This window comes from Panthera uncia (assembly GCF_023721935.1).
Source record: "Panthera uncia isolate 11264 chromosome A3 unlocalized genomic scaffold, Puncia_PCG_1.0 HiC_scaffold_11, whole genome shotgun sequence".
Taxonomy (NCBI): Eukaryota; Metazoa; Chordata; class Mammalia; order Carnivora; family Felidae; genus Panthera; species Panthera uncia.
In genome coordinates this window covers 80,353,972-80,361,562 of record NW_026057578.1, presented here as the reverse complement: position 1 = coordinate 80,361,562, position 7,591 = coordinate 80,353,972, and positions in this window count along the sequence as shown.

Below are 7,591 nucleotides of genomic sequence, written 5' to 3'. Positions count from 1 at the left end.
AGGGAGACACAGAATCTGAAACAGGTTCCAGGCTCCGAGCTGTCAGCACAGAGCCCGACGGAGCTGTCAGCACAGAGCCCGACGCGGGGCTCAAACTCACGGAGTGGGAGATCGTGACCTGAGCCGAAGTCGGCCGCTCAACCGACTGAGCCACTCAGGCGCCCCATCTACTGTCTTGATGTTAATGCTTTGCTAAAGAGAAAAACAATCTTAGCGTGACAGTAGCTAGCCCTCCTGTATCCTGTGAGTCTTCTTTAGCATATGAAAAGCTCACTGGAAACTTCCCCTGGACTTTATCTCCCCCAACTCCATAGTGTAAAACCAGTCTCTCCTCCTGATCCTGGGGCAGCTCTTCCTGCCCACGGGTCCTGTCCCCGTGCTTCAATAAAATCACTTTTTTGCACCAAAGACGTCTTCAAGAATTCTTTCTTGGCCATTGGCTCAGGACCCCATGAACCGAACTATCACCCAAAAACCTCATCACCCTCACCGTCTTTGTGATGAGGGAGCATAAGGCAAGCTGACACCCCACCCCCAGGTGGAACATATGTGATATTCCTCAGGCACAAAGGAAAGGAAGAAAAACAAACAGCTGATAGAGATCACAGTCGTGCAGGACAGGAGTCTCCATCAGTTTACAACGATCTTAGTAAATTACAAGAAAAAGGCAATCTTATCCATAGCCTAATTTCCAAAAACCTGTAGACTCAGTTTCCTGGAGTCCCAATATCACCCTCCCCCCATAGTGATGTGGGGAACAAAGGCAATAAGGAAACGGCTGGTAAAATTAATTTTCCTTATAACCTGTAGCCCATTGACAAATACTTGAGACAAACACAGAGTATATATTTTCTCCAGGAACCCCCTATTGTTGTAATGGTAATGCCTTACTAGAGGGAAAACAGCCTTAGTTTGACAATGGCAAGGTCCCTGGCATCTTCTGAGTCCTTTTTAGCATATGAAAGTCTTTCTGGGGGCCTCCCTTTTGCCTATAGGGCCCCCAACTCCATAGTATATAACCAGTCCCTCTTCACCACCCCAATGCAGCTCTTTCTGCCCACGGGTTCTGCCCCCTTGCTTTAATAAAATCACCTTTTTTGCACCAAAGACATCTCAAGAATTCTTTCTTGGCCATCAGCTCCTAACCCCCACCATTCCAAAACCCCATCATTTATTTGTGCATTTAGCTTTTTCTATATATGCGGGATTCTTTTTTGTAGGTAGATTCACAGAAATAGAATTACTGACTGAAAGGGTATAGACGTTGTTAAGGCTCTTGACACATGTGCCCAAATGTCCTCTGGGGAGGGTTGTACCTCTGCAGATCTAGATTTTAAAACCAGGACCTCTCTTCAGTGGGGTAGTGTGCAGGAGAGACAGGGACCCTGTTAGGAGGCTCTTGAAGTATTTCATATGAGAGACAGGGAAGGGCCAAAGTAAGATGGTGACGGTGGGAAAGAGGAAAGGACAAGTGCCAGTGTCATTTAGGAGGTGGTGTCAGTAAACCATCTTCACGTGTGGGTGAAGGAGAGAGAGGAATCAAGAACACCTTACTAATTTCCAGTTTCTAAACCTGAGTAGATGAAAATCCTATCAACCAAGAGGCAGCGTGGCTTGGTGGAAAGAGTCTGTTTGTCAATCCAGGTGCCCTAGTTCAAATCCTACTCCCCCACTCATTAATTGCGTGGCCTTGGGCAAGTTATTGAAAGCCTCTGAGCCCATCTGCCTAGATTTCTTCATTTGTGAAATGGTCATGGTAACATCTGTCAGTCTCTCAGGTTATTGTAGGATTAAATGTGAAAATGTTTTTAAAGCACCTAGCCTATTGTGGCTTTGAAGAAATCAAAGAAAATGCATAATACTGATAGAAGAGGATATAGAGACTTGGAGAATAAAGAATATAGATGGTTTTGATGAGGGATAGAAGCAGAAAAATGTTTACTTTTGACCTAGAAGGCCAGTCTAGAACCTGCGTAGTTCTGACAAGGATCAAATACCTACTGGTTGCTACATTTTTTTTTTTTTTAAGTAGGTTCCACACCCAGTATGAGCCCAACATGGGGCCTGAACTCACAACTCTGAGATCAAGACCTGAGCTGAGATCAAGAGTCAGATGCTTAACCGACAGAGCCACCCAAGTGCCCCTGGTTGCTATGTTCTTAAAGGGTCTCATGACTGCCTGTACATCTCACTGATAGTTAGTATCAGGCTGAATGATAAGCACCAGAGAACTCTTTCGAAAGTAGTTTTACGAGTAGAAGTTTGAAGAAAACATTTATGATCTAATACTCCCTGCACACCCCCTCCTTCTAGAGCACTAAGCATATAACCACCAGCTTCATACAGTAAAAGTGCAGATCTTTTGGCCCACAGGTCCTGTCCCCATGCTACTTAAATGTACTAAGTTGCACCATACAACATCTCAATAAGTCTTTCTTGACTGTTGTGCTCAGTGATTCCACAACAGTTTGAGGCAAATTGTGTTTAAGATGCCTGCATGATATTTACTTTGATATACTTGGGGCTTTTTTTTTTTTAAGTTTATTTATTTATTCTGAGAGAGAGAGAGAGATTGTGTGTGTGCAGGCAAGTGGGGGAAGGGCAGAGAAAGAAGGAGAGAGAGAATCCCAAGCAGGCTCCATGCTGTCAGCGCAGAGCCTGATGTGGGGCTTGAACTCATAACTATGAGATTATGACTTGAGCCAAAATTAAAAGCTGGATGCTCAACCAACTGAGCCCCAGTATACTTTTCCTGTTTTTAAAAAAATTTTTGACATCACACACTTTGTTATTTTTAATTTTTTTTTAATGTTTGTTTATTTTTGAGAGACAGGCAGAGCATGAGCAGGGGAGGGGCAGAGACAGAAGAAGACACAGAATCCGAAGCAGGCTCCAGGCTCTGAGCTGACAGCGTAGATGTGGGGCTCAAACCCACAGACCGCGAGATCATGACCTGAGCCAAAGTCAGACACTAAACTGACTGAGCCACCCCGGCGCCCCTGCTTTTCCTTTTTTAAGAGACCTGGAGGTATGAAGGGACTAGGAAAAAGGGGATGGTGATCCTGGTTGCCCTTGGGGGAAACCAGAGGTTAGTGGTGCAGTTCTCAAGTATCACCACAAGGTGGAGTCCATTTTGTCACAAAGAGTTTCACAGACTGTCGACAGAGGAGGCAAGTGCGGTGTTTGTTCAGCAAAACATCAGCAGAGCATCTTCTCTATGCTGGAGTCTGCCTTCTGGAAGCTCCCTGACATGTATGGTGGGAGAGCAGTCGGTTTCTACTTACACCCTTGGCCTGATCAGGAAAATGTTCCTTCCCGGATGGCCACTGCTATGTCTGACCAGGTTCAGAGTCAACTGCAAAACTTAGTTCCCTAAGAGCTAAAAGTACTTTTTATTTCTGAAAATGTACTTAGAAAAAAAGGGAACATTAAACAGAACTCAAGAGATTTCCTGGGGCTTTTTACTAAAGTTCTTCCCTACTCTCCATTAAAAACAAAGAGAACATGGACACATTTGAACAGGGCAAATCTGACTGAAGGCTCACAGCTTTCCTGCAGAGAGTGGTAGAGGACAAACATCTCTGATATCTAGAGAACATAAGATGCCTTACTAACAGGAGTTACACTGTTATCAGCATTACTAATCTGACTGTAAGTTGAAAAAGCTGAATGTATGATGTATAATCCTAACAGCAACTTTATTTTTTTAATGTTTATGTTTTAAAACATTTTTAATGTTTATTTTTGAGAGAGAGAGACAGAGCATGAGTGGGGGAGAGACAGAGAGAGAGAGAGAGAGAGAGAGACAGAATCTGAAGCAGGCTCCAGGCTCTGAGCTGTCAGCACAGAGCCCAATGCGGGGCTCGAACCCACGGCCCGTGAGATCATGACCTGAGCTGAAGTTGGACTCTCAATCGACTGAGCCACCCAGGTGCCCCTAAATGTTTATTTTTGAGAGAGAGACAACGCTGGGGTGGGGCAGAAAGAGTGGGTGACAGAGGATCCAAAGCAGGCTCTGCACTGACAGCACAGAGCCTGATGTGGGGCTCAGACTCATAAACTGGGAGATCACTACCTGAGCCAAAGTCAGATGCTCTCAACCGACTGAGCTACCCAGGCAACCCCCCCACCAAACAGCAACATTAGAATTAAATCCCATCATCTCTTTGGGGGGCTGGTTAGTAATTCTTCTCCCTCACCTGCATCAAATCCTGCAAGCCTCGTTATTTTTCTAGTCACTTTAAGTAAAAAGAGGTTATTGCTTTAAGTCATAAACAGTCTTGGGATACCTGTGTGGCTCAGTCGGTTGAGCATCCAACTCTTGATTTTGGCTCAGGTCGTGATCCCAGGGTCGTGGGATCGAGCCTCATGCCAAGCTCTGCGCTGAGCACAGAGCTTGCTTGGGATTCTCTCTCTTTCCTTCTGCCCCCTCCCCTCCTCATGCTCTCACTGTCTCTCGCTAAAAGAAAAAAGAAAAAACACAAAGTCCCAGTGTAGCCATTATGATATCAGCCCTAAGTAGTCAGAACTCTCAATCTGATGTGACATCTTCTCCCCTCTCCCTACAAGGGGATGCTATGAGGTGTGGTGGGGGAGGGAGGGGAAGAAGTAATCAGTCTTCACCTGCTCCCAGCTCCAGTCGTCCTTCCTCCACCCCAGCGTTCTAACTCTGTTTTTAGATCCCTCGGATTACAGGAGGTAGGAGCTGGAGGGGGCCAAGTATGTTTGCACCTGGTACTATAGTGGGATGGCTCCCTGCTCTTCCGGCCCGGAGGCATATAAACAGATTTTCTCGTGGGGTCCGCTTTCAGGAACCCTACCACTGCTGGCTTCACCTGAGTCCTCTCAACGTGGGGATGCAGCAGATTCTTTGCTCCTTCCACACGGTCTCTAAGAATCACCTAGACCTTCTCCTTTCAGCTGTGGTCCCATTAGTCCTTCAGGTAGGCCTTTCAGTGGCTGGCTGAGACCACCCCGCTGGTCCATCTCTCTCTCATTCGGCTACGGTCGCGTCCATGAGACACATTCTCATGCTCCATGCCCTGAGAAACTGGGCATGCGGGCCCATCCATTCTCTTTCCAAAGCAGCTCATCAGCCTGTCTCCTGCCTCTAGATTTCGTGAGTGAGGGCGAGACACTCATCCACTTGCCTCCATAGCTGCAGAGGACACACATCCAGCTCTCTAAGGGCTCTGGTTGACGCCCCTCTCACTTAGTCTGGGTGAAGGCAGGCACCCCCCCACCTCTTAGGATCCAGTCAAGACACGGAAACCACATAGTTGATTTTAACTGAGAAAAGTTAACATGGAAGTTGTTAACTAAGTAGAACTGAAAGGCAAAAGGACAGTAAGATTTCATGGAGATGGCATCTACATGAAGCCACTACCACACCGAGGGCTGGGGGCGCAAAGAGAAGCATTTGGAATTATTTAATGTGGAAGCTTGTTGAGGGGCCTGCGGAGCTGAAACTCAGACCTCTGAGGAGGGGGTGCCTGCCGGCTTACGCAGGATGCCCAAGGGGGTGTGATGAGCTACCATCAGAGGGAGGTGGCAAACTAAATTTCAATCAACTGACCCCAGTGGCGTGAACTGCTGTTGCCAAGGTGAAGAAACATTGCTAGCGTGGTGGCGACAGGAACAGTATGCAGGCAGGAAGGAAAAAGCCCTTCTTCCTCCAGTCTTGTGATCTCCTCTGCCGCCCCCTACTGGCAGCGCCTAAAATGAGCGGCTGGCAAGGGAGAGCCCCCACCCAGAATCCTGAAGCCTAGTGCAGAGGGTGGGTTTCAAGCTGAGGAGTCATACTTAGCTCAATGCCTACCAATCCCCTTCTTTATCACTCTAAAGCAATGCTCCAGGAATTCTTCTCTCCTCATGTCCAACCACCAGGACTCTTTGATAGCCTCGATCTGGGTAATTTCTCTAATAGATCTCAGCTCTCTACTTGGAAAATCCTGCAAATTAGGCTAACTCACAACTCACATTAGTATCCAAAATCTATTGTATGTTGGTGCCTCCATTGAAACTTCTAATTTAATAGCCATTACAATAATTCTAGTTAACATTTCATGGGCATTTACTGTGTACCTGGTGCATTTACTATGTACCAGGCGGTGCTAAGAAATTCACATATTAATACTTCTCATTTAATCTCAGCAAGAGTTTTACTATCAAATACTATTATTGGTATTCATGTGCCTCTTTTATCCTCATTTTATACATGAGGAAACTGAAGTGCATAGAGATTAACTTCCTAAGGCCATACAACTAGTAGGTGATGGAGCTAAAAGTTGAACCAAATAGTCTGGTTCTACAACTAGCATTTTTTTTTCTTGTGATGAGAATATATTTTAAAATTAAAATTAAAAAAATTTAAAGTAATCTCTATGCCCAAAATGGGGCTAGAGCTCACAACGCTGAGATCAAGAGTTGCATGCTCTACCAACTAAGCCAGCCAGGCACCTCTACAACCTGTATTCTTTTTTAAAATTTTTTTAACGTTTATTTATTTATTTATTTATTTTTAATTTTTTTTAACATTTATTTATTTTTGAGACAGAGAGACACAGAGCATGAATGGGGGAGGGGCAGAGAGAGAGAGGGAGACACAGAATCGGAAGCAGGCTCCAGGCTCTGAGCCATCAGCCCAGAGCCCGACGTGGGGCTTGAACTCACGGACCGCGAGATCGTGACCTGAGCTGAAGTCAGACACCCAACCGACTGAGCCACCCAAGCACCCCACGTTTATTTATTTTTGAGAGACGGAGCATGAGTCGGGGAGGAACAGAGAGAGAGGAGACACAGAATCTGAAGCAGGCTCCACGCTCTGAGCTGTCATCCAGCTTCCTTGGTGTTAGGAGTAGCTTTGAGGAGAGCTGATTTTGCAGTGGTTATTATAGTCAGCTGGGCAATAATTTGGGGCCTCCTGGGAGGACACAATAAGTGGGGCTAGCTTAACCTGAGCAGGAGAGGTGCTTAGCAGGGACCAGGATCAGATTTTCATGGCAGCCAAGGAGCCCTCAGTATAGCTCTGCAGCTGGGTCCCATTTAGCCTCTTTCTCCTGCTTTGTAGTGACTGATTTTTCGTGCTATCAAGTTATTCACAATTACATGTACCAGCTCTGGTGCCCCTTCCCCAGAACCCCCTGAAAACCATCAAGAAAATAGTAATTATAAGCACAATTCAACTTTTCACGGATCACCATTGCCAATTGCAGGAGCTCCCAGATCCTCAACCTCGAAGTTCTAGGACCTCCATTCTACAGACCCAATTTACCTTTCCTGTATCTTCTCCTAATACTTTTCTACTTGGCCTACTTGGGTAGGCCAGTTAACTGCCTACCCAAATGTGGATCCCTAATCGTGCCCCCCATTTTTCCACCTTTGCCTTGCTTATGCTGTTCCCTATTTCCAGAAAGTTCTTTCTCTATTTCTGCTTATTGAAAGCTCAATCACACTTGGAGACTTCTTACATCTATGAGGTTTCTTTATGTTTCATGTAATACTCAAACAATAAAGAGAATCTATTAGCTCATAGAACTGAGAAATACAGAAGCATCTAGCTTCAAGTGATATCTGATCCAGCAACTCAGCA